Source organism: Pteropus alecto, unplaced genomic scaffold (genome assembly GCF_000325575.1).
Source record: "Pteropus alecto unplaced genomic scaffold, ASM32557v1 scaffold146, whole genome shotgun sequence".
NCBI lineage: Eukaryota > Metazoa > Chordata > Mammalia > Chiroptera > Pteropodidae > Pteropus > Pteropus alecto.
In genome coordinates, this window is record NW_006442107.1 from 25,229,353 (window position 1) to 25,257,026 (window position 27,674).

The window sequence follows — 27,674 nt, forward strand, 5'->3', positions numbered from 1 at the left end:
TTACGCTAATATTTTTAAAAGAGGAAATGGTAATTATTGTGCAGGGGAGAAGGCAGCACAGTCAACAAGATAAAATGCAAAAGGGCAGCCGGGCTCCGTGTTAGGAGACCGGATTCTAGTCCCAGCTCCATCATTTACTAACTGTGTTACCTCACTCTCTAAGACTTGTTTTCCTCATCTGAAATATGTGAGTAATAACACCTACCTGACTACCTCCAGAGTTATTATGAGAACCAAAATAACTGAGCTATGAAAGTGAAAGTGCTTTCAAATTGTTAAGTGATTTATAAATATAAGGAATTATTACTAATGTAATATTTCAAGATTATTAATAATGTGAATGAGGAAGAGCCAAAGGCCTGGCTACATCATGATGAAGATATGAAGGCAGGAGCTCTGTGCCTGGGCTCTTACAGACAAGTGGTCTCACCTCTCCTTAACATGAGAAATGCTGTTCCTTGCAAAAACATCTCCTGGCAGACTTGTGAAAGAGACAATCTATACTTGACATTAAGAATCTCCTCTTCCCTTAGTCCTCATCCCTTTCCTTTCCATTTAATTCCAACAGTTTCTTCTTTTCTGATATATCTCAAGATATATCAGCTATATTCCCAATGAAAAACAAATGGCTAATATGGTTTTATATGTTCCTCCCAAAGGTAATTAGGGTATCAAAGCCTACACTGAAAGCAGTGGTAATTAAATCAAATGTCACAGGGGCTGGACAGGTGATGTAAATGAGCAAAGGGGATGGTATTTAAGGAAAGCAGGAAGGTGATGGGACCAAGACAAAGGAGAACACAGACCTCTCTCAGAGAGGGCACGCAGCTCCTGCCTACTGTTGTTAAGTGGGTGTGTGGGCTCAAGTATTCTTCTGATATTTCATTTACAATTCAGATTTTTGTGAAAAATCTCTCAGTTTAAAAAATACCAAACTTCTACTGTTTGAGGGCTAAGTTGCATTCATCTGTTGGCTGCCTATTTGTATCTTTGGATGACAAAAAGACATTCTAACCATTGAAAGGCTATGTGGACCAGTAGAAAGCTTTAGAGTGCCCCATACCTCTTGAAATCTCAGTTTTGTCCTCCATTGGTTGAGTAAGCTTAAGCAAGTTATTTAATATCACTGAACTTAACTTCCATAGCCTGTAAATTGGGGGCAAATAATCCCGCCCTTGCAAAAATTTCAGGTTAAATTATAAAACATATAAAAAGCAAGCCTCAGAGTCTAGCACACAGTAGCTGCTTAATATGTGGTCAGTGCAACTACTGCTGCTACCACTACTAGGTTTACTTCTACTTACTATTAGTATAGTGGATTTCAGGCATCAACCAGCACATGGAGAAGGTACTCAAAAAGAGCTACATTTCCTGGGATCCCTTAAATATATCATAAAGGAGGGTTGCCTGTCTATGTATAAGATCATTCCTGCCTTTATGGTCTGACGTGGATATAGTCTGACCATGGATGTATCAGAGAATTCCATGATTGTAATTCACTGGATAGTTGACATGAGACAACAAAATACATAACCATAAGCAAAGAAGCTAAGTTGCTAAATACATTGGGATCAATATTAACATAGTTTTTATTTTAAACCTAGGTTCCAGTTTAAAAACAAACAAACAAAACACCTTAATACCTTTAGCCTTTTTTCAATATTTTGGTGCATATTATGCAAAATTTATAGCAAAACTTAATAATTCTATGGAGCATGAGAGAAGACAAAAAAGATGGCATAAAGGCAAACTAATGTAAAAGTGAATTAGAATATATTTCTTAGCTCATTATTTTAGGTAACAGTGTATAGCATAATTAAGCCTTGTAAATAAATGGGCAAGTTAAGTCCTAATAAGAAAAATATAACTAACTTCATTAAAATGGGCTAGAATAATCCCAGATATTCCATTTTTTTCCTAATTTTAATCCAAATCTTGCCAAAACTTTAGCAACTTTACCAGGAAATCATAAGGAAGAGTCTATGGCCATGCCACCCTGAACAAGCCCGATCCCATCTGATCTCGAAAGCTAAGCAGGATCGGGCCTGGTTAGTACTTGGGTGGAAACCACCTAGGAAGACCAGGTGCTATAGGTGTAAAAAATAAAAAATTAGAGATTGTAAGCTGACAAGGTCTTTGCAATCTGTGAGGGTTGCCCCGCCTAAAAAGTGGCAAACAACCGTAAGGGAGAAAAAGACCAGAAACACACAAGATAGCGTAAGGCAAAGGAGTCTGATGTCAGCCATGTTTATTCTACTAGAGAGTAAAGGAATGGTAATAAATATGTGCTGAGTTTGAATACTGAGGACATTAGTACAGAGGTGTCAGGAGTAAGATTCCTGGCAAACATGGGTTCAATAGGCAGCATTGCTAATGATTAATGCATTTGGATCAATTCCTGTGAAATGGATTTTCCATATTTATTTTATTAAACTTCCTTTGAATTTTTCTCTCCAGGTTTATTAGGTGACAAACATTCCTAAAGTTCTCATTTTTATTTTAATAAGGTGGGTTGTTTATCCCCGAATGGGGAAATGGGGGAAAATAGAGAAAGTAGTGTATCAGAAGTTGTTCTAAGTTAAAACAAAAGAGAAAGATGACTGTCAAAGAATTCATGACTATGATATCAAGATAGGCGATTAGTACTCTATATAAATTTCAGACAATATTGGTATTCGTGATTTACCTACTTACTACTCAGGACAAGATTTGTTTGTTTTTGGTGGCAGAAGTAATTTCATCTGTTTCAAAAGACTCTTGCCCACAATTATGCCCTAATTCTGATTTAGTTTATATAGAACAGTGATATTTTCTTGGTTTTATTTTTTTCCCCAAGAATTTCAGGTCAGAGCAATACTATATTTGAAGTAGCTTTTATGAGTTTCTCTATGTGTGTTTTGACATCTGATTGGGACAAAGTGTCCTTTTGTAGAGTTTCTGGTTTCTGGGAAGAACTTAATTTTTTTCTTTTCTTTGCTATAAATTATATGTTTAAATGTGTCCCCTTATATTTTTCTCCTTTTAGAGTGAAAATGTCCTATGAAAAAGGGGAAGGAATACTTTGAGTAAATACAACAATATGTCCTCTTCTCTTTTTTCACACTGCATTCATTATATTTGAGGCAGTAAGACAAAAAATTGGTCCTGTCTCTTACTCAATTTGTCTGCCTTTGCAGACCCTGCTGCCCAATGCCTTCAAACAAGACTTTACACTATACCAAAGTAAAATAATAATAATATCTTTATATTCCTAATATTGGTGGTAGTAGAATATAGGATGCAATTTAGTTGAGCTAGCAAGGAAGGGCCACAGCTAGAAATCCAGAAAGCAAGAAATATGTCATAAAACACTTACATTTTTTTTATGTGAAGAGAACCCAGTTGACCACTATAAAAGTTACAAAGGTGTTTAAAATGCAGTCTTTACCTTCGATTAACTTAAGTCAACTGGAAGAGACACAGTCACATACCCAAATCACAGCACAAATTATAAAAGATATTTGAAGATGACTTCAATGCTATAGGGGTATCCATGGAGTGTGTGTTTGGTTATCTGTTAAAAGCATTATTGAGATGTACTTTATATGTGATAAAATATGCCCATTGGACATGTTTTAGTAAATTTATACAATTATGCAACCATCACCACAATCCAGTTTTAGAACATTTCCATTACTCCAAAAAATTTCCTGTGTGCCGTAAATCTCTCACTTCTACCCCCAGCCTCAGGCATCCATTTATCTGCTTTGTCAGAACAGTCTCAAGGCTAAGGCTAATTTGACCTTGCTACTGAGACAGTGCCCTCCTGAGGACTTTACCAGTGCCTGTGGGAACATGAGCTATTCTCAGCCCTGTGCAAATAACCCTCTAGGGATTTTTCGTCCTGCTCCTTCCTGTGGTTCTTTCCGCAGCCTGTGGATTCCTCATAGGCAGCCTAAAACTAAGGGCTTCTCTGCAAATCTCTGAGAGAGAAGATGTGTGCAGCTCTCTCTTCTTTGATGCTTTTCCCCATATGAGGTAATCGATTTGGCTTCCTCAAGCTCCCAGCTCTGACTCCTCAATCCAGTGAGCTGATTTGTGTGTTTCTCCCTCCTGGGCTGTGGCCTGGGAGCTGGGGGTTTTCACCTCATCCAAACTAGTTAATTTAAAAAAAGGAATTAAATGGCGAGCTAAACTTAAGGTCCATAGTTTGGTCTAGTTTCAGATATGGCTGGATATAGAGGACCAATATATGTTATCAGCTTTCTGTTTTTTTTCTCTCTCCAATTCTGGCTTCACTTCCTTTATTCTGACTCCATTCTCAGACAGTTGGTTGCTCTGGGGCTGAATATTTCCACTTCATATTTCCAAGTGTTCCACATAATGATCCTAAGATTCACTCTGGATCAGCCTAGGTCTTATATCCACCCTGACCACTTTGACAAAGGAAATGTAAGGCACTGATTAACTTAAGCCACTGTCATGTACTTCACCCTAGACCAAGGGTAGAGCGCCTCTCAGAACATGTGACTTGAGACTGGAAATCAGACTGTGATTAAAAGATGGGTGAATGGTTGTTGGAAGGGCAAGTAATAAACGTACTCTCTGTATATTAGAGGTAATTGTAGCCAAATAAGTTTATATCAAACCCACTTCAAACAATATTTTGACGGTGACAGCCTGTATTATCTTTTCCACTCTTGCACCAAACACACATATTGTCTTATTACCCTAATTAGCTGAGGACTGATTATACTTGAGGTACACTGTGCAATAGAACAGATACGGAGAATATATAATCAGACAGTGGAAATCACAGAAGACCTCACAGAAAAGAGAGGATTTTAGTATCAAGAGACAGAAGGGGAAAGACATTCAGAGAAAGAGAGCAGCACAAAGAAAACAGGCAGGAAAATGTAGAATAATAAATAGACCAGTGAAAGTAAATGTTGGGGTCAAGGATGAGACTGTAAAGAGGCTGAGGAGAGGTCAGATAGAATCTTGAGCCTCAGATTAAAGAATATGGATTTACTCTGAATGTGTTAAAGCATAGGCCAGAAAACTTCTTAAATAAATATCCAGATAGCAAATGTTTTAAGCTTTGCAGGCCAAGAGGCAAAAATCAAGGATGTTATGTAAGTAGTACTTATAAAACAGAACAGAAAACAAATTTCCAAAATGGAATTCAAAATATAATAAAAATAATAGAGTACTTTTTGTAATGTAGGCCTACTGTATAAAATTCTTTTGGGGGATCACATTTTACTTAATTGGGGCTCAAAGTTAGTGTGTCTACCAACAAATACATTGCAAACATTCATGTGTAAAAACCATTCTGTTCACAAGCTGTACAAAAACAGGAAGCTGGATTTGGTCCACTAGCGATAGTTTGTTGACCTCTGCACTAGGGAATCTTCATGTTTTTGAAAAGAGGAAGTGATCTGATCAGAATGTTCATGACATCAGAATGAGACAACCTGGAGGCAGTACAGTATAGGCAAGAGATAATGAGAAACTGAATTCGAATATCATGGTTTTTGGGGGTCATGTAAAGTGAAACAAGATTCTTGGGGCAAGTCAAAGTCAGATGGAACAGCATTAACTACTCATATGGTTAAACCTTTATTGTAAGGAGAGTGTTCACTCCCCTTTCTGTACCTCCTTGACATGTGTGGGGCTTCTTATTTGTATTGGAAAAGGAGTCCAGATGCCTTCAGGCAAATCTTGCCCCTGATAGAAGCTAAGAGAACCTCCAGAATAAAACTTTTAAAAGATGAGCTGACTGGGCAAATAAAAGGGAAGTTCTTCGAGCTCTATTTTCAGGCACCGCGAAGACCGGATTCTCAATTATCTAATTGATATCCTAATAATCAATTACTTTTTTTGTTTGTTGTTTTCTGTAAATCTCAAATTCACATTCTTTTGCCTTTTTCTTTTTCTCTAAAACTAAAAACTGGTCTTTGAAAAAAAGAAGAAATTCCAGAGCCACAGGCGAGGCCCAGGAAATGGACACCCCACTGCCCACTCCCAGCCCCGCCAACCCCTGCACCACATCCTGGGGCGGGAGTGGGTGGCCAGGCATTGGTTTGGAAATGGCTTCATAGTTTTGTTATAGAAGAGTCCTTATTCTGTTTGTGGTTTTCTGTCTGCTGTGTCCTGGGCTGCATATGCTTGAAGGACTGGACTGTGACAAAGCTAGGCTGTTATTTTTCCCAACCTGCCTAGAGGAGGGGCTGGGCACAGCGCAAGAAGGCTGGGCAGGTTCTTTTTGTGAACATTATTAATACCAGGCATTTTAGTGATTTTACAGGCTTTGCTGCTAGAACTCAAGTTTTTATGCTTTTTTTTCTCTTCTGATTTGTCAAAAGAGAGAGGCATAGAAGACACAGCATCGTGTGAGGCCAGAGAGAGGTCCCCTACAAAGGAGAGCACCAAGAAGGGACAGGAGTCGCTGCTGCTGCCTGTCAAACTCATGTGTCTCCATATGTCTGCGGGGCGAATGGGTGGCCAGGTCCGTCCTGAGGGCTCCAGTTTGGTACTGAGTGGGCTCCACCCATTGCTTGAGTTGTATACAGGCAGACCGTGGGAGGGCCCGCCTGATAGAAGTTCAAAGCTGAACTGGCATTCAAAGTAGTTCTTTTGGGAGGCCCTGAGAATGGCAAAGAGAGGAATGTCTGCAAGGAGAATGAGGAGAAAGACGAGAAGTCCAGGACTGTACTTCCTCTTTTTGTTACTTGGAGGCTTGTCACTACAGGCGGGTGGACAGGGCTTTGACTTCTGGGGATTTTCTGGTTCTGGTTTTGATGGTTTGTGGGATGAGGAAGGGATGACGGCTGGTATCAGGGACACAGTGGATAGGGCTTTGATGGTTGCGTCCAAGATGTTGATTGAGGGTTGCAGCCACATGAGGGAAAGCTGTAGAGTGTGACATGAGGGTGCTCAGTCCGGCATTGTCACAAAAGCTGTGTTTGACAGCATGGCTGATGTCATTATGTAAGAGGTGAGTCTGGAACTGATGGGAGCTAAAAGAAGATACACAGCATTGGGGTTGCCGAAAGGCTGTAAAACAGATGCTGGAACAGGGGTGGTGATGTGGGCTGCTGGCAAGAGCATGGTCCGTCTGCCGCAGAAGGGGACTTTCTAGCTGAAAGAGAATACTGTGTGGTGTCTCCTGATGCGGAGTTAGATTCTTGTTAAAGAGAAAAGAGTCTGGGCCATTCTTTTTCTTCTTAGTGTCTCCAAAGTTCTCACTGCCTGCCATCCCTCCAGGTTTGAGCTCATGACGGCCTGGGGTTTTGGGCCATGAGTTTGAGAGGGCAGTGGGGTATTATGCTCTTCAGAGTTGACACTCAGGCAGCCACAGTGTTACTCAGTGACAGCAAATTGGTTAGTCAAGCCCTGAAAATGGGGAAGGGACCTGATGCCCTGTGGCTTGGATTTCTGTGCTTCCAGATCTGTGAATTCAAGTGTTTTTCTACCATAGTGTTTAGTGCAAATTGAAAACGATCCCATCTTCTATCAAACAGATAGTACCCTTGTCCCATGAGGAGACTCCTGAATGAGCAAATCATAAGCTGTCTGGGGTGGTAGGTGGAGAAATGAGAGTCTTAACTTCTCGGATACCTCGGCTCTGTCCATCTCCCCTTTATCACTCAACATTTGGCTGGTGAGGTCACCTCCAACTGGGGGCAGAGGAAGTTCCAGAGTATAGCCACTGTGATTTGAAGGTGTGCTGCTGCTTACGCTGTTTGCAGATAATGGCCTAGGAAGCACAGAGTTGGGTGGTCTGGATTTTAGAGGGGTCGTTACTTTAAATTCTGGCCCAGAGCTCCCTGAAGATCCTGGCAGGAAGTTTTGCCCTGGCTGGATTGGTTTGAAGTACTTCCTTTGCCGAAGTCAAGAGTTGTTCTTTGTCTATAACCTCTTTTTCCCAGGACTTGGCTTTGTGTTCTGCCAGAAGGAAGTCAAATTGCTTTTTCTGGCCAGGGACTGCCCTCCAGTGGCTTTGTGAATGTGTCTTGCAGGTGAGGGATCTTGTGTAAGGTTTCTTTGTTTAAGGTTTCAGTGTTTATTTGGGTCAAAGTCTCTCTCTAGAGTCTCCTGTAAGGCTTGCTATGGTTCTTGGTGCTATTTTGGTGTTTCTTGTCTATTGTGGTGGACAAAAATTCCTTTGCCATTTAAGATCTCTTGAGAAGGTGGCACTGACTTGGGCATCAAGACCAGCTTAATTAAGGTAAGGTGGAGACAGCAAAGGAGGTGGTGGAGCAAGCAGTCACCGAAACAGTGGTCGTAGACTTCATTTGACATTGGCATCATCTGCCCTCACTATGTTCAGAAGTTTTTCTAAACTGACTGCAGAAACCTGAATATATGGTTTGTCCCTTGATCCTTTCAGAGAAAAGACTGTGTGATGTTCGCTGCTGGAAGTAAGTAGATTGTCTTTGCGCATTTTGAATTTCTTTGAAGTACTGCCGGTAGAGTTATGGCCACTGAGACAGGCTTTTCTTTTCACCTGTACTAATGATGTACAGGAATTGGAGGGCGGAGGTGCTGGAGAGGGAAAAGTTCTGCATATTGAACTGTGTCTTCTCTCTGGAAGGAAATGTAGATGATGGCAGATAAAGGACAGACATCAAGCTGGTTTATTGGTGGGATTTGTGGGGGAGGTGGTTTTGGAGAGAATTAGTTGAGGGAGGGGCTCAGTAGCTTTTATTGCCACATTAGGTAGATACTGTATCATGTGAAGCTGCTTTCCAAAAGGTAGAAATTATGTGCTGTTAAACCTGAACCTTATTCACTTAGAATCCAAGGTGAATGTGTGAGCATGTTTCAAGAAAGAGTGGTTAGGACATAGAAGGTTGTTCACATGGAGGACCAAGGAACCCTGCTTGGACAGTCAGCATTGGAGTAAAAGGATGGTTCTGAATAAGGCAGTGTCAGTCAATTAAATTGTTCTCCAGTCCAATTCCCACAGATTTATGCTTTAGTCTTAGGGTACTTTGGTCTTAGGGTAATGAAGGAAGCAGTTAAAACTGAATTGAAAGATTAAGAACTCTTGAAATTAGCGATTTAATCAGTAACAGGAGACTTGCTCTTGACACGGATCTGGGCATCCTTGACTCAAGTATTTACCACTTTTGGATAAATGTTGGTAGCAGGGCACTTGTGTGACCCTGAAAGTGAGGGCATCCTTAAATTTTGTGCCTCAGCCCCCTAGTCCTGGCCCTAGTTAGCAGTCAGAGACAGTAGTGATGGCAATTTTGTTGACAACTAGTTGCTAGTAGGGGGCGGGAAACGATGAGTTCCATAAGAAGTCATCACGTGTAATCTTGAAAAATTCATAAAAAGACAGTCACCCCATGAGCACATGTAGGACATATTCTTCTGGGGTGGCCTCAGAAGAATATACATTTTTGCCTCACATCTTCTGTGGCACATAGTGAGTTATAAATATAAGAATGACTCAAACAATCAGATAAATGTGTTATTACATATGAAGGCTTAGGTGTTGTATGGATTTGTGAATTTCCTTTCATAAATCAAATTGTATTTTGGTGTATTATATTCCTCTTGGAAAGCTACGGAGAAGTTATAGCCATGCAGTTGTGTTATTTTCTACTGTTTGCTTTATAATGAAGGAAAACAAACATATTCTTAAGGAACAGGTGTAGTGCTAGTAGTCAGGAGATTAGCAAATAGCAATGGCCTGCTGCTCTGGAAACAGCCTGGTGTCCTAGCAACAAGCGCATTCATTTGCCTGGCCTGCCCTCTGGAGTTCTGTCAACACAGGTAAAGGGCTTACCCACTAAATGAAGTGACAGTCTTTCTGTTCCAGAGTAAAACTAGGCCCATATACATAAACCTTGAAGTGGAGAGGAAACCAAATTATTCTGCCAAACAGCTAATGTTTGGAAGCTAAAAGAATAACAATGTAAGAGTTAAATTTATTTATATTTACTCTTCATCTAGATGGGCTAGACATGTTTCTTTAATTGTTGGCTCTCCTAAAGGAAGGATTAAAAATGAAGTGGCAGTGACTAAAGCCATGACCTGTAGCTCTGCTCTCCCTACCTTCTTCGGGTTAAGAAGTGTAGTATTTGTCTCAAACTTCATTTGATCTCTGCTTCTATGTTTTAAGCCATAAAGACCAAGAAAAAGAGGACAGGACATATCCTGGCAGTGATTTGAAGGTTGTAGCTTTCTTTTTTTCACATATTTTACTTGTGATTCCTAAATTCTATGAGAATGGTTAAGATTTTTATTCAGGAAAATGTTCAAAATATCTCATAAGACCAATAGAAAATCTCAAATGATTGGAACTAGCTATGGCATAGCATATAGGGCAAATTTTTTGAGGCCAGGGAAGAAACTTTATATATATTATACATAATACATTAATATAGAGAGTAAAATTATAAATAAATTAATGACTGTACAAACATTAAATACTTAAATAAGACTTTTTAAAAGCAAAATGTGTATTGGAATATTGAACTCTAATAAGATTTTTCTTCCTTTAGAATGGCTTAACCCTTTTTATTAGTTAGTATCATAGTCTAGTAAGTCATAATCACACATATACGAAATGTTCAAAAGCTGTTCATAACTAAATCACTAGGAGAAAAAAATCACTTTAATAATGAATATCATCTCTTAGTTTAGCTTCTAAAGGAAATTTGGTTTTTCATTGTGATTCAAAATGATGATATTGTAAAGCTCTAGTGAATTAGTATTTAAGAAAACTAATAAGGGCAATAACAAAAGTAGTTAAAAAATTCAAGTGGATGCCTGAAAAATATCTTTGATAACTAGGGAAATAATTGTTTGTAACAAAGAATATGTTGAGTAACTATATTGTTGTCATTATGAAAACTTAAGCTTTTAGAATGAAATCTTACATAGGAGGAAATAATTTCTTACTTCCAAATTGATGTCCAAGCAACCAATTTAGAGATAAAAACTATAAATTCATTGTATTATATTTCAGCTGATTACATTTTGTTAGTTAGTAAAAGAAAAGCACAAACATATGAGAGACTTTTTGGAGTATGATTGAAATGGAAGAAGGAATGATGCAAATGATGGTATGAGACAAGTTTTAGCAGAGCATAGAGAGAAACTAAAAAATAATCAGATAAAGGCAATCAATGTAAGGACAGAGTCTTGAAGAAGACAGCAAAAGTAAATTTTTGTTAAAGATGAATATAGAGAAAGTACTACATGTGTATGTTGCTGATAGCTTAAATAAATACCCAAATATATTTTATTTTAAGTAATGCCTTTAATTAAATGTAAACAGCAAACACGGTAGTTATGTCAACTTCTATTTTAGTAATGTGTAAAGCAGATTACAAATCTCCAAGTAACAATGTAGTTACAGTTCTTGAAAAAAAAAGTTTCTCTTCAGCACTTAGTTCTGAAAGATAATGTATTTTTTCAACACCAAAGAGGTATTATTATTTTGTTGGCAAAATATGTGAATTTTGACTTTCAGTGTGCTCATTGAAATGCATTTAATTTTCCAAAGGGCAGTTCTATATAAGGTTAAACATAATGTTTAACAGGAGTTTTAAAGTCTTGTTAAACATTTCCTAAGAATTCTCATCTCACTTCTATTTTACTTCTGCTTCTCTGTGGTCACTACTACTGCACAAGAAGCAATTTTGCAAGCATTTAAATGGCCGTAAGCCATGTATGAGTCAATTAGATTGCCTATTTTTCAAATCTTTCTAACAGTTTATGAAACAGACTAACCCCTTCTCTCACATTGCATCAGGCCTGGATTCTGCCCTTTTGAGGAAGAATACATTAGACATCCACTCCCTCCCCCCCGCCCCCGCCAAAAAATCTCAAATGAGATCAAGGCAGAAAGAGAAAGTTAGTATCAAACTCTTCTCCCTCTCTTCCTTTTAAAAATGACATCTTTCATATTTGAAACACATATGCAATACTCAGAAAACACCAATTCTTTAGTAATAAGGTCCAACAGATCTCCCCATCCCTAACAACCACGCCCCGCCAGGCCTTTATTCTTCTATATTTGTTTTAGATTGCTTATCAAAATTGCAAAAAACTTTCCATGAGAAACCCACTTTCTATGAACACAGGTCTCTGTAGATAGAAGAGAAAGTTAGTGTCTGCTCAGTATCACTCTAGGCCAGTATTTAACAAAGCTAAATGTAATGGACTAAGAAAAAGAATGATATGGATAATACAAAAACAAAAAAAGGAGGTAGAGAAGAAAAGGTTTTCATTGCCTTTAGGGACAGCAGACTTTCTTATTTCTTCCTTCCTTCCCTCCTTCATTCTTGTGTGCTGATGAAGCTAATATTAGTATTATTCTTGTGTGCTGATGAAGCTAATATTAGTAATACTAATAATTAGTATTCTCTGAATGCAAGGCAGATGCCTAGGCCACTAGTGATGAGAAATGAGCTAATAGTGTGATGAAATAAAGTCAACCTTGAATTTCTTCTTAATGTGTTGGCATCATAAGAACTACTTACTTGGCCCGCCTCGGTAAGATCATCAGATGCTATTCAATTTGACATGTATGTTTTGTATTAGTAAACACAGCAAATGATATTGGCATTTAGCTACATAGGAGCAGGGATTGGGCCTCTTTTTGCTCTTCATTACAGTCCAAGAATCTAGAAGAGCATGGCATAAAACGGGCACTCAACGAATATTGAGAGATAAAGTAGCTTTGGTTTACTTTTTCTGAACACTTACAAATGCAAATAAGAAAACAGCATTGAAATAGCCATGTTAAAATTACTCACCTTTACCCAAACATCATGTTCTCTTCACCTCCCTAGATTTTGACCCATTGTTACTCTGTAGAATTTCTCTTTAATTAACCTTTTACCTATAGATTCCTAATTAGCTCTCAGGTTCAGATAGAGGAATATGCTCCTGTAATGCTTAGGCAGACTCCTGTTTTGTGATGTTTTTTTTCCTACACATAGTGCACAGCATCTTGCACATACTGCTCTCTTATGGCATTGTGGTGGCTTTTTGGCCTAAAAGGATGCCCCCTCCCTAAGCTATGAATTCCTTAACAGTACAAAACATATCTTATCATCATTGCAGCCCCAGTCCTAGCATGGATCTGTTTCGTTGGAATTCATGCAATGTTCATTGAATCAAAACCATTTCTTTTCCCATCCCAAAAGGAAAGTCAGACACTTAACCAAGCAATTAGGATATAATGTGATACATCTTATAGTAGAAATATGATACAATAGGTTCATGGGAGCACAAAGAAAGGGATGGTTATTTCTTCCTAGATATTGGGATTAGGCTGTATAGAAGAGGCAACATTTGATCAGTCCTTGTGACATAAGGAATTCATCAAGTGGATAATCTAAAAGAGACAACACGATGAGTGAAAACCAGAAAATTTGAAAGTATACAATGTGACACTGGAGTTCTGCTTCTAGTCAGAATAACAAGAATCAGATTTATCCTCTCACCTGAGCCTCCTGAAAAACCAGACAAAATATATGAATTGATGGTATTAAGACATACACAAGTAACAAAAGACAGTGATAGATGTAAGTCGGAGAACAAGTAAGATGAGCTCTCTGATTGTCCCAACATACTAGAGAGAGTTTCCAGCTATGGCTCAGGAAGAAGCAACCCAGGCAGGGCCCACTGATCTCCCTGAGTTGAGGAGATGGAGCTGGGAGTCTCAGAAGGCCAGGGCACCTATTTTCTACAAGGAAAAGTACTGGAGCTGCAAAGAGAAAGAACTCCAGAGACCTGAAGAGATTCCCTCTGGAATCTTCAGCTGAACACTGATTAACATATGCTTGTGAAGAAACTACCTGAGCCTGGGGAAAGAATAATCAAAAGGATTGAAAGGAAAAATCCTTGGAGTTAATCCATTTGTAGAAATGTTTCTTGTTCCCTTAGCCAGAGTAGAAAACCTTATAATTCAGAGTGTTGGGCAGAAAGGTTTTCCCCCAATAGTGAGACAAAATTAGCCCTAGACTCAAAAGTACTCTAGTCCCACCTAATAAACTTCAAAAGCAAGAACTGTGTATTAGTTTTCTATTGAGGTGTAACAAACTACCACAAACTTAGTAATTTAAAACAATGCAAGATTTATCTCACAGTTTCTCTGCATCAGGAATCCAGGTACAGGTTAGTTGGTTCCTTTGCTCGAGGCCTTACCAGGCTGAAATGAGGTGAAGGTGTTGTCTAGGGCTATGATTCTCAGCTGAGACTTGGAGTCCTCTTCAACAATCATTCAGGTTGTTGGCAGAATTCACTTTTTTTGCTGTAGTAAGACAGAGATCCCTGTTTTCTTTCTAGAAGTTGGTCTGGGATCACTTTCAGGTTCCAGAGAGCACCCATAGGCAGCAGATCAGTAGGAATATGATCTCTAATTCTCATCTTCTTTTAAAGGTTCCTCTGATTTGGTCAGGCCCACCAGGATGATGTCTCACTGTCTGATATGGTTCTAAATATATGTAGAGAAAATATTTAAGACAACTATATTAAACACAGGAGGGTAAAGGTATGTATATAATGACAAGCACAGTTTCTATAGTTTATTTGAACTTGTAAATTGTTAGTATCAGTAAACTGATAAGTTGTATATACATAAAATTTAATTCCTAGAGTAATCATTATAATGTTATATAAAGAGATATGTGCAAAGACACCATAGATACATAACAGTGGAATTATAAAAAATGTTCTAGTAATGCATTGGAAAGTAGAAAAAAGAACACATAGAAGCAAAATAGAGTGAACAGAAAACAAAAAAATACATTTAAGTCCTAAAATAACAATAATTACATTACATGTACGTGATCTAAAATGTTAATCAAGACTTACTATAAAGCTAAAATAATCAAAATGGTTTGGTATTGGTGAGAGAATAAACAAATAGATCAATGGAACAGAATAAATAGCCCAGAAAAAGACTCAGATAAATATAGTCTACTGATCTTTGACAAATGAGGAAAGGCAATACAATGTGGGCAAATATAATTTCTTCAACAAATGGTGCTGGAACAACTAGATAGCCACATGCAAAAAAAAAAAGAAGAATCTGGACATAGACCTTCTTTACACCCTTCACAAAAATTAACTCTACATGGATCACAGATCTAAACATAAAATGTGAACTGTAAAATTCCTAGGAGATAACAAAGAAGAAAACTATAATCTTGGGCATGGTGATGACTTTTTAGATATGATATCAAAGTCATAATTCATGAAATGAATAATTGATAAGTTAGACTTCATTAAAACTTCTACTCTGAGAAAGACAATGTCAATAGAATGAGCAGACATGTCACAGAGAAAATATATTTGCAAATATGTTGCAAAATATCTCATAAAGTACTGTTATCTAAAATATCCAAAGAACTCTTGAAACTAAACAATAAGAAAATGAATACATGGGATTAAAAAATGGGCAACAGACCCTAATAGACACCTCGCTAAAGAAGATATACAGATGGGAGATATAAGCACATGAAAAGATGTTATGAGGGAATTGAAAATTAAAGCAATAATGAGATACCACACAGCTCTTAGAATTGCCAAAATCTGGAACACTGACAACATCGAAATGCTGGCAAGGATGTAGAGTTACAGGAACTCTCATTCATTGTCAGTGGGAATGCAAAATGCTACAGCCGCTTTGAAAGACAATTTAGCAGTTTCTTACAAAACTAAATGTACTCTTAACCTATAATCCAGTAATCTCACTCTTTGGTATTTACCAAAAAATGTTGAAAACTTATGTTTGCACAAAAACCTGCACACAGGTATTAGAAGCAGCTTTATTCATAATTGCCAAAACTTGGAAACAACCAGTATGTCCTTCAGTAAGTGAACGAATAAACTGTAGTACATCAAGACAATGAAATATTATTCAGCACTAAAAAGAAATGAGCCATTAAGCCATAAGCCATGCAAAGACATAGAGGAAACTTAAATGCATATTACTAAGTGAAAGAAGCCAATCTGAAAAGGCTACATACTGTATTTCATCTATATGACATACTAGAAAGGGCAAAATTGAGATAGTAAAAATATCAGTGGTTGTTAGGGATTATGGGGGAGAGAGGGATGACTTTTTAGGACAGTGAAACTACTCTGTAGGATACTATAATGGTGGATACATATTATACATTTGTCCATACCCATTGAATGTACAATACCCAGAGTGAACCCTAATGTAAACTATGGATGTTGGGTGATAATGATGTGACAATGTTGGTTTACTGATTGTAACAAATATATCATTTAGTAGCCGGATGTCAGTGGGGGAGCCTCTGCATGTCAGGGGCAGGGACATATGGGAACTTTTTGTACTTTCTATTCAGTTTTGCTATGAATCTAAAACTGTTCTGAAAAACAAAGTCTATTAAAAATTTTTTCAAAACTAAAGAAACTTAAAACTGCTATTTGTGAGTTATTTAGTATGTTTTATGGCATGTCTAGACTTGATTTCTTGGCCACTCAGAGGTAGTTTGAACTTTCAAACTTTTTTCATACCTTTGTGTTAGAGGAAAACACACTTCTATCAAAATATCAAATAACAATATTCCTTCAAGGAGGCAAAACAACTATAAAAACATAAATGTACTCATGAGATGCATAATGTGACTATACGCACCAATGTTTTTGAAAACTCTTAAAAATTATGTAAATTTTACATTAGATACTAGAGAAAGGAAAATATTTCCAGTTTCCTTTTTTAATACAAGTAAAAATAATAGAGACTTGTATATTCAGATAGACACACACACGAATACATATAAACATATGCATATTCACAGATGGGGAAGTTAGAGACCTGTTCAAAATTATTCCTGTCATATACTAGTTTCCTGACATGTATAAATTAATATTCTGAGACTCAATGTCTTTATCTGTAAAATAAAGATATATCAGAGGGCTATGATAATTAAAATGAAATAATCAGATAAAATTCTAAAACTATAAGGGGCACTTAATAAGGGCTTAATAAACATTGGTAAATATATTAATTATTCATTAAAATTATCAATATGAACTATTACTACATTTATTCAACACATTTCTCTGATATTTTATTCTATATAATTTATGACATTTTAAATAAATAATATTACTGTTGAATTGTACACCTAAAACTTATTGATTTCATTAACCAATGTCACCATAATAAAAACAAAAAATAAAAATAAAACAAAATAAAATAAATAATATATCTTAGTGAAATATCTGCATTTATCTTTTAACTACAAAAAATGCAGAACATATTTTTAATTAAATTTAAAAAATTTTTTAAATGCATCAATCTAAAAATCTAGCCCTTAGATTTTAATAGTGAGAAACTGAAAAATAAAGTGAACAATCCACTTATAAATCACTGTTTTTAACTTTAACAAATGCCAATTCTTAGTCATTATGAATGCATTCTCTCTCTCCTAATTCACTGTTTAGTGAAAACACATAAAACTCCAGTTTACTCAGAGTGCAAGCAATTGAGACAATCAAATAGTTAAATATTTTTAATTATAAAAAACTTCATATTTGCAAAGAAAATCTCAATCAGAATGAATTTCAAATAGGGAAGATAAATTTTTTTTTAAATTTAGTTTTCCACGTTATGCTTTTAATAGTATTTCCTATAGCTTCTATGAACATTCATGTTCATGTCAATACGTAATGTTCAAAAAGATGATGCTGAAGCACACTAAAATTTTTAAATTATTCTGAATAATTTAAAAATAATTAGCATAATTTGTGCTAAATAAATTATTTAAAAATATAATTTATTAAATTATTTTTGTCGACCTCATATATTTCAAAAACTACACATAGTGTACAAGGACTTTATAACTATACTGTGCATAGACTATAAAATGCTGAATATGTATCTTGGGCTGTAGTGATGACTGTATATGAATTCTGAGAACTTGAAGACTGGTATTTAGAGGCAATGTATTTTAGAAATAGCTGAGGAAAGCTTGTTAGTTTTTCAAATTTAGTCTTTAAAAGATAAGATGTACCATGTATATCTGCGGAAATATTTTGTATTCTTAAAATACTTTTAAATGAATATGGCTTCATTGCAAATAGTGTGGATAGATTAAATCATTTTGTTGAAAATATAAAGCAGATGAATTAATATAAAGGATAAAAGACTTTAAAAAGTAATTTGCTCAAGAGGCTTCGTTCATCTCTCTTGTGACCAAATCAAAGTTGTGACAGAAACACAGAGCAAACAGCAAGCAAAGTTTCCTGGGATCTAAAGGAACAGAAGCTCTACAACTAGGAAGAAAAATAAGAAATCACCCTGCAACGATAGAAGGTAGGAGGGGGCAAAGGCGCAAGGCTGTCCTTGAGTGGCTGAGTGGGACAGAGGCTAAGGCAACAGCTGGCAGCTCCAGATGCCTCTTAAAGGGAGCTAGTTGGAGAGCGGGCTTTTTGTGGTGACGGACCTGCTTGCTCTGCCAAACCCTTCTGTCCTGCATAGTTTCTTTTGAGAAATCAGCTGCAAGTCTTATGGGTGCTCCCTTGTAGGTAACTAACTGCTTTTCTCTTGCTGCTTTTAAGATTCTCCCTTTGTATTTAACCTTTGGCATTTTAATTATGATGTGTCTTGGTGTGGGCCTCTTTGGGTTCATCTTTTTTGAGACTCTCTGAGCTTCCTGGGCTTGTATGTCTATTTCCTTCACTAGGTTAGGGGAGTTTTCCATCATTATTTCTTCAAAGAGCTCTTTAACCTCTTGTTTTCCTTCAGGTACTCCTATGACATGGATAGTTTTACATTTAATTATATCCCATAGGCTCCTTAAATTATTATTATATCTTGGTTTCCTTTTTCTTGCCATTCTGATTGGGTGTCCTTGGCTTCTCCATCCTCTATATCGGTGATTCAATTCTCTTCTTTATCCACTCTGTATATTCCCTCTAATATACTCCATCTCAGATAATGTTTTCCATTTCTAACTTTTATAATTTCCATTTCCATTTTTATGTTTTTTATCTCTTTGTTAAAGATCTCACTGAATTCATCTACACTTCTTTAAGTTCATTGAGCATGTTTGTAAGCAATGTTTTGAACTTTGCACCCATTAGATTGCTTGAGTCCATTATTCTTGGATCTCAGTTCTGTTCCCTTATGTGGTTTCTGCTTCTTTGTCTTCCCATTTTGGCTGCCTTTCTTTGTCTGTTTCTATGTACTAACCAAAGATTCTAAGTTTCTTGGTCTTATTAGTGTGGCTTTGTGTAGTAGGTGTCCAGCGGCACAGTCCTGAGAGGGCGAAGTTTAGCTGCAGGCCAAGTTGAGTCCTAGCCTCTGCCCCTCTGGGGCCACCTGTTAAGATTTAGCAAGCAATCCACAGATGCCTTGCTTATAGTTGCCTCCAGAGGCCACAGCAGAAACTGAGACCAGCTGTCACCAGTGTGAATCTTGGCACTGCTCAGCAAGCAACACTGTACTCATGGATAACACAACTGGATGTGGCTTGGGTGGGACCACGAGTTGGGGGAGGCAGAGTTTCAGGGAATCCTCTAGGCTGAGTGACCTCTGTTATCTAGTTTGATGACATCTCAGCTATGGCAGTGCTGCATCCGCACACTGGGAGTGGGGAGGGCTCAACAGAGGAATAATGGATACCCAGCCCTTTTGCCCAAGAGAGATCCTTGCCTCCAGCCCTTCACTCCAACAACTCAGTGTTCCCCTGTAAGTCCCTGGTGCCCCCCATGCAGCCGACTTGGCACAAGTATTCAATGTGATGAAAACCCAGGATCTACAACTAAAAATAATTTATCCAGCAAAGCTATCATTTAGAGTTGAAGGACCGTTAAAGAGCTTCTCAGACAAAAATAAGCTAAAAGAATTTATCAACAGCAAGCCAGTATTACAGGAAATGTTGGAGGGACTTCTTTAAGAAGAAAAAACATGTACCAAAAACATGAATAAAGAATGGTAATAACTACATATTTATCAACAAGTACCTCAAATGGAAAGAATTAAGTGTTCCAACCAAAAAATAGAGTGGCTGAATGGATAAGAAAACAAGACCGCTTCATATGCTGCCTACAAGAGGCACACAGATTAAAAAGCCACACAGACTAAAAGGAAGGGGTTGGAAAAAGATATTGCCTTGATGAACCTAGAGGGTATTGTGCTGAATAAAATGGGTTGGATAAAGACAAATATTGCATGATTTCAAGTACATGTGGAATCTAAAAAACAAAATAAACAACAACAACAAAAGTGGAAATAAACTCATAGATACAGAGAATATTTTGAGAACTATTAGATGGAATTAAGAAGTACAAATAGATAGTTACAAAATAGACATGGAGATATAAAGTGTAGCATATGGAAAATAGTTAAGAATGTTGTAATAAATATATAAGGGGGAAGAGGAGTGCTAGATTTAGTAGGGTGATCACTTTGTGATTTATATAGATCTCTAATCACTATGCTGTACAATTGAAATACATATATTATTATATGCCAACTATAATTTTAAAAAACTCATTGAATTGTACAATGTAAATACGAGCAACTAATTATCTATTATATTTCAATAAAATCGGGGGGAAAAAACAAGAAAAAAATATCAAGGACTCCAAAGAGCTTTAAACAAGTTAATTAATTAATAAAATAATTTACTCACAATATATGTAAGTCAAATCATTATGCTGTATGCCCTAAACTTATACAGTGCTGTATGTCAATTATATCTCAATAAAATTTAAAAAAATTGCTGAAATGCCAACTGCTTCACTTTATAAAGTAAAAAAGCAATTTGAAAAAAATATAAGCTAAATAAAAGCATCAACTTTTTCAATTAAAACTAATTCATTAAGATGATAAGTCTTATTGATGCGTATGAGACAGTATTAATAACTAATATTTACTGAAAGTTTTACAGTTTATTAAATTATTTTTATCAATTATCTTATTTGTTTTTCACAACACCATCTGAGGCAGGCATTATCATAATTCTCAGAGGCCAGATGAGAAAGTTGAGACTCAGAAAAGATACTCCCTGTTTTCATATTTATCTTTTCTGCCAATTCACAGCAAAGATATTTTTCCCTTTCTTTAGGCAGTAAGAGATGTTTTCTGGTTTGTAGTCTTCTTCTTCTTTTTTTTTTTTTTAAAGTTCCTCACCAGGGAAATAACAGTCATGAATAGGTGGTGATGTGATACTATTTTCTCCACCATTGACAAAACAAGCTATGATGGCTAATGCTGCCTTGTTAGGACTGAAAACGACCAAAACACTCCACTATTCTGATATCCAGAAATAGATATCAAGTCAATCCTGGCTCTCTCAGGAATTAGGTTGGCATTTAAGGAGTGGGAGTGTGTGTACTCTGGCATTAGGGGTCACTCTGATGCTCAGTCCCACTGCTGTTTACTAGAACATTAGTTTTGGGGAAGTACAGGACAAGGAAACAGGCTAGAGATCCCAAAATGTAAGTAGTAACACAACAGAGTGTTCCTTATAGTATTTCAAATTTCATCTAATCCACTATTTTAACTAACGACCATAAAATGCTTTCTAAAATTTTTCTCCTTTGCTAATGTGAGATTGCCTTGTATTTGGAGGGTATATGTTTTAGTCACTACACAGCTCTCAGCTTGTTCTGTAAGGCAAACAGTTCTGTTTTTAGAAACATGTTAACTAATGTAGTTATCTGACAAAATTAGATTAAGATATTTAACTGGGGAGTGTAAGATGGAGTACTTCCAATTCATGATCCTGAAAGGCTTGTATTGAAGACTTGGAAAAAGAAGTATTAACATGGATAAAGAGAAACATTACATAATTATAAATGGGATGTAATTAAAACTCATCAAAAAGATGTAACAATCTTAAATGTGTATCTATCCAATAACAAGGCTTCAAAATATATGAAGCAAAACTAATAGAACTAAACGGAAAATCCACATTCATACATGGAGACATCAATACTTCTTTGTGAGAAATCAAAAGAACAATTTAACTAAAAAAATCCACAGGGTATAAAAGAATAATACTATCAACCAACTTGACCATATTTACATTTATAGGATATTTCACCATCAGCAGAATACACAAATTTTAAATGCACATGAAACATTTACCAAGGTAGACCATAATCTGGACCATAAAACAAATCTTAACAAATTTAAAGTATTAAAAACATGCACAGAATAGGCAAATTCATAGAGACAGAAAGTAGAATAGAGATTAGAAGGGGCTGAGGGAAAGGAGAGTTATTGTTTAATGGGTGAAGAGTTTCTATTTGTAATAATGAAAAAGTTCTAGAAATAGTGGTGATAGTTATATGACACTGAGAATGTGCTTAAAACCATTGAATCGTACACTTAAAATATGTAAAATTGTAAATTTTATGTTAATGTGTATTTACTGCAATATAAAAAAGTCAGTTGGAGAAAAAAACACACACACACATACTCAGTATATTATTTGACCAAAACAGAATTAAACAAGAAAACAATAGAAAAATATTAGGAAAATAGTCAAGTATTTAGAAATTAAACAACACATTTCTAAATAAGCCACATGTCAAAGAGGAAACCTCAAGGTAAATTAGAAAAGATGTTGAACTGAATGAGAATACAACATATAAAAATTTGTGAAATGTAGCCAGTACTTAGAAGAAAATTTATATGAACATTTGTATTAGAAAACAAAAGTCTAAAATCAATAGCCTAAGTTTTCAGCTTAAGAATCTAGGGAAAAAAGAGGATCAAATTAAATGCAAAGCAAGTAGAAGAAAGGAAATAATAAAGTTAGAATGGAAACCAATAAATTTGAAAACAGAAAAATAATAGAAAAAAACAATGAAATGAAAAGCCGATTCCTTGAAAAGATTAGTAAAATTTATAAACCTCTAGTCAAACCGACCAAGAAGGAAAGAAGATACAAACTACCAATATTAGGAATGAAAGAGAGTCCACCACTACAAACACTACAAACATTGCAAGGACAAGAGTGGAATATAATGAAAAAATTAATTTCCAGAAATACAATAACTTAGATGAAATATATCAATTCTTTGAAAGACACAAATTAACAAAGCTCCTTGAAGAAGAAATGGATAACCTGAATATCTACTAAAGAAATTTAATTTATGAATTAAAATTTCCAACAGAGAAAACTTCAGGTTTCACTAGTGAGTTACACCAAACTTTTAAGATATTATAACAATTTTGCGCAACTTTTCCTGAAAATGGTAGAGGAAGGAACCCTTCTCAACTCATTTATGAGGCTAGCATTACCATGATAGTGAAACAAACGAAAAAGAAAAAGAAAAAAGAAGAAAGAGAACATAAACATAAACATGAAAAAAACTTTTAAAATGTTACTAAAGTGAATCCAGTAATATTTTTAAAAGATAGTATTTCATGATAAGTTGGGAGTTTATCCAAAGAATAGAATGTGGGTTCAACATTTACAAATCTGTGTAATTTACCACATCAACAGCCTAAAAAAACACACACACACGCACATGCAATCATCTTAACAGATATATAAAAAACATTCATATTTGAATTTTTAAAAAGCTTATCCAACCAAGAATAGAAATTACCCCATTTTAATAGAAAGCACCTGTAATTAACATATTGGTGAAAGGCTGAATGTTTTTTCTTTTGACCAGGTACAGGGAACGATATCCACCCTCATTGCTTCTATCTAACACTGTATGGAGGGCCAAGCCAGTGCAATAACACAAGAAAAAGAAATCAAATAAACACAGATCTAAAAGAAAGAAAGAAATCTGTCTCTATTGGCTGATGACAAATAGAAAACCCCAAAGAATGTATAAAACAGCTACCGGGACTAATAAGTGAATTTAGGAAAGTCATAGGATTCAAGGTCAATATGCAAATATCATTTGAACTTCTATAAACTATCAAAACCTACTAGAAATTGAAATTTGAAAAGAATGTTTTATACAATAATATAAAATATGAACTATTTAGGTACAGTCTAACAAAATATGTGCTAAAATTGTAAATTATTGATGTAAGAATCAAAAGAAGACCCAAATAAATGGAGCAAGTACACTGTGTTCACGGATTTGAAGACTTAATATCATTAGAATATCAATTCTCCCCAAATGATCTATAGATTTAATGTAATCTCAATTAAAATCTCAGCAGAGTATTTTGTAGAAATTAGCATGCTGATTCTAAAATTTCCATGGATAAACAAAGAACCTACACTAGCCAAACAACTTTGAAATAGAATACTATAATACTTGATTCAAACTCATTATAAAGCTACAGTTATCAAGACTGGTAAAAGATAAACATAAATCGATGACTAGAATAAAGAGTTCAGAAATAGACTCACAAATAATTGGTCAATAGAGTTTCAACAAAGATGCCACAGAAACTCAGTGGTGAAAGGGTATTTTTTCAGCACCTTGTGATCAAACAATTTGGCATCCACATGCAAAACTAAAAAAGAACTATCTTTCTGTTGTTAATTTATAATATAATTATATTATGGTCAATTAACATACTTTGTATGATTTTAATTTAAATTTGTCAAGGTTGGTTTTTGCTTCACATACTTTATTTAAAGCCTTGTTATTAGGTACATACCAATTTAGGTTTATTATGCCTCTTTGGTAAAATGACCATTTTATAAGTCTGTAATATCCTTTTGTATCCCTAATGATATTCCTTGTTCTAAAGTCTGCTGTCTGATATTAAAATAGCCACTCTAGCTTTCTCTTGATTATTGTTTGAATGGAACATTTTTTCCCATTCTTTTATTTTAAATTTATCCAAGTCCTTATATTTAGACTGGTTTTCTTGAGACCAGCATGTAGGTGTTTTTTTTTTTTTAATCCAAAATGATTATTTCAAGCTTTTAGTTGGTGTCTTTAAACCGTTTACACTCAATGTAACCATTGGCATGGTTGGATTTCAGTCTACTATTTTGCTATATATTTTGTAATTGTGCTGCTTTTGTTGTTCCCCTGTTCCTCCTTTCCTTTCTTGTCTGTCTTCTTTTGGATAGTTTATTTTATCTATTGCTTTTTGTGCCCTTCTCTCTCCCTAACTCTATCTCCCTCTCTTTCTAACTCTATCTCTCTCCCTTATGCTAAGAAGAAATTTCTCAACCTCAATACTACTGATATTTTGGACCAGGTCATTCTTTGTTCTGGACAACTGTCCTGTGTATTGCAGGATGTTCTTTTCTAGTTCCTTTAGGTGTAAAGTTAAATTATTTATTTGGGAATATTTTTTGTATCTTGAGATATGCCTGCATTGCTACAAACTTCCTCTCAGAATTGCTTTTGCAGCATCCAATAGATTTTGGAAAGTTGTGTTTCTATTTTCAATTGTCTCAATGTATTTTTTAATTTCTTCTTTGATTTCTTTGTTGACTCATTAGTTGATCAGTAGCATGTTATTTAGTCTCAGCATGCTTATTTTTTTTTCAGTTTTCTCTTGTAATTGATTCTAGTTTCATACTGTTGTGGTTGGAAAAGACACTTGGTATGATTTCAGTCTTCTTAAACATATTGAGACTTGCTTTGTGACCTAACATGTGATCTAACTTGGAAGATGTTCCATGTGCAGTTGAAAAGAATGTGTATTCTGAATTTTTTAGATGAAATGTTCTATATGTATCTGTTAAGTACCTATGATTAATGTGCCCTTAAGGCCAATGTTTCCCTATTGATTTTCAGTTTGGATGATCTGTCCATTGATGTGTGTGGAGTATTAAAGCTCCTACTTATTGTAATACTGTCAATTTCTCCCTACATATCTGTTAATATTTGCATTATATACTTAAGTGTTCCCATGTTGGGTGTATAAATATTTATGAATGTCATATTCTCTTCCTGGATTGACTCCTTTATAATTATGTAATGCCCTTCCTTGTCTTTGTTTTAGAGTCTTTCTTGTCTGATATGAGTATTGCTACCCCAGATTTTTTTTAGTTTCTATATGCATGAAATAACTTTTTCCATCTCTACACTTTAAGTCTCTACATGTCTTTAGCTCTGAAGTAAGTCTCTTGTAGGAAGCATATAGATGGGTTTTTTTTTTTAATCTATTTATTAATAGATATGTACTTTTCAACATTTTTTAAATTGTTTTTTAGTTGTTTTTGTAGTTTTTCTCTGTTCCTTTCTTCTCTTGGTCTCTTGTCTTATGGTTTGATGATTTTCTTTAGTGTTATGTTTGGGTTCATTTCTCTTTATTTTTTTGTGTATCTATTGTAGGTCTTTTGTGGTTATAAGGTTCATTTATATCTATATCTATCTGTCTATCTATCTATCTATCTATCATCTATCTATATCTTTATATGTCTATATATCTGTATCTATGTATCTAGATATAGCTAAAGCTGTAGATACAGATACATAGACAGATAGAGATATAGATAAATATAATTATAGCAGTTTATTTAAAGCTTATGGTCACAAGTTAGATTGCATTGTAAAAGCACTACATTTTTAGTCCCCCTTCATATTTTATGTTTTCGATGTCATACTTTACATCTTTTTATTTTGTATCTCCCCTAACTATTTATTCAGTTATAGTTGATTTTATTACTTTTGTCTTTTAACCTTTATATTAGCTTTTTTAAGTGGCTGATCCACTGCCTTCACTATATCTTTGCCTTTATTGATGATATCTTTTCCTATTTCTAGTTATGGTCTTTTACTTTCCATTTAAATAAGACCCTTTAACATTTCCTTTAAGGACTATTTATTGGTGATGAACTCCTTTAGTTTTTGCTCATCTGGGAAACTCTTTATCTGGCTTTCAATTCTGATTGATAATCTTGCTGGGTAGAATATTCTTACTTCTAAGTTTTTTTCTTTCAGCACTTTAAATATACTTCACCTTCCCTTTCAGGCCTGAAAAGTTTCTGCTGAAAAATCAGCTATTGTCTTATTGCGTTTCCCTTGTATGTGACTAGTTGTTTTGCTCTTGCTGCCTTTAAGATTCTGTCTTTTATCTTTAACTTTTCCTATTTTAATTATAACATGTCTTAGTGTGGTTCTCTTTGAGTTTATCTTCTTTGGGACTCTGTGCTTCCTGGACTTGGTTGTCTATTTGCTTTCTCAGATTAAGGAAGTTTTCAGCCATTACTTTTTCAAATATGTTTACTGCTCCCTTCTCTCTCTCTTTCCTTTGGGATTCCTAGAATGCAAATGTTAGTATGCTTGATGTTGTCCCAAGGGTTCCTTAAACTATCCTCACTTTTTAAAAAAAACTCCTTTCCTTTCTGCTGTTCTAATTGGCTTGATTTCCACTATTCTGTATTCTCAATCACTGATCTGTTCTTCTGTATCTAATCTGCTGTTGTTTCCCTCCAGTGTATTTTTGTTTGTTTCAGTTATTGTATTTTTCCACTCTGATAAATTCTTTCTTATATTTTCTAAGTCTTTCTTGAAGTTCTCACTGTGTTTCTCTATTCTTCTCTTATGGTCAGTGAACATGTTTATTATCATTACTTTGAACGTTTTATCAGGTAAATTACTGCTCTTTGTTTCATTAAGGTTTTTATGGGGTTTTATCTTGTTCTTTCATTTGGATTATATTCTTTTGTCTTCTCGTTTTGTTTAATGTTTTGTGTTTGTATCTATGAATGATGCAAAACAGCTACCTCTCCCAGTCTTTAAGGAGTGACCTGTGTAAGAGTGACCCCTATGTAAAATGTGTGTGCCAG

At 35.5% G+C, this 27,674-nt stretch overlaps 2 pseudogenes; one reads left to right on the forward strand and one right to left on the reverse strand.

The window, feature by feature from the left end:
- Positions 1 to 1,978: 1,978 nt before the first annotated feature.
- Positions 1,979 to 2,096, forward strand: LOC112469314 (annotated as a pseudogene).
- A 3,992-nt stretch (positions 2,097 to 6,088) lies between these two features.
- LOC102881837 lies at positions 6,089 to 8,563 on the reverse strand (annotated as a pseudogene).
- Positions 8,564 to 27,674: the final 19,111 nt, after the last annotated feature.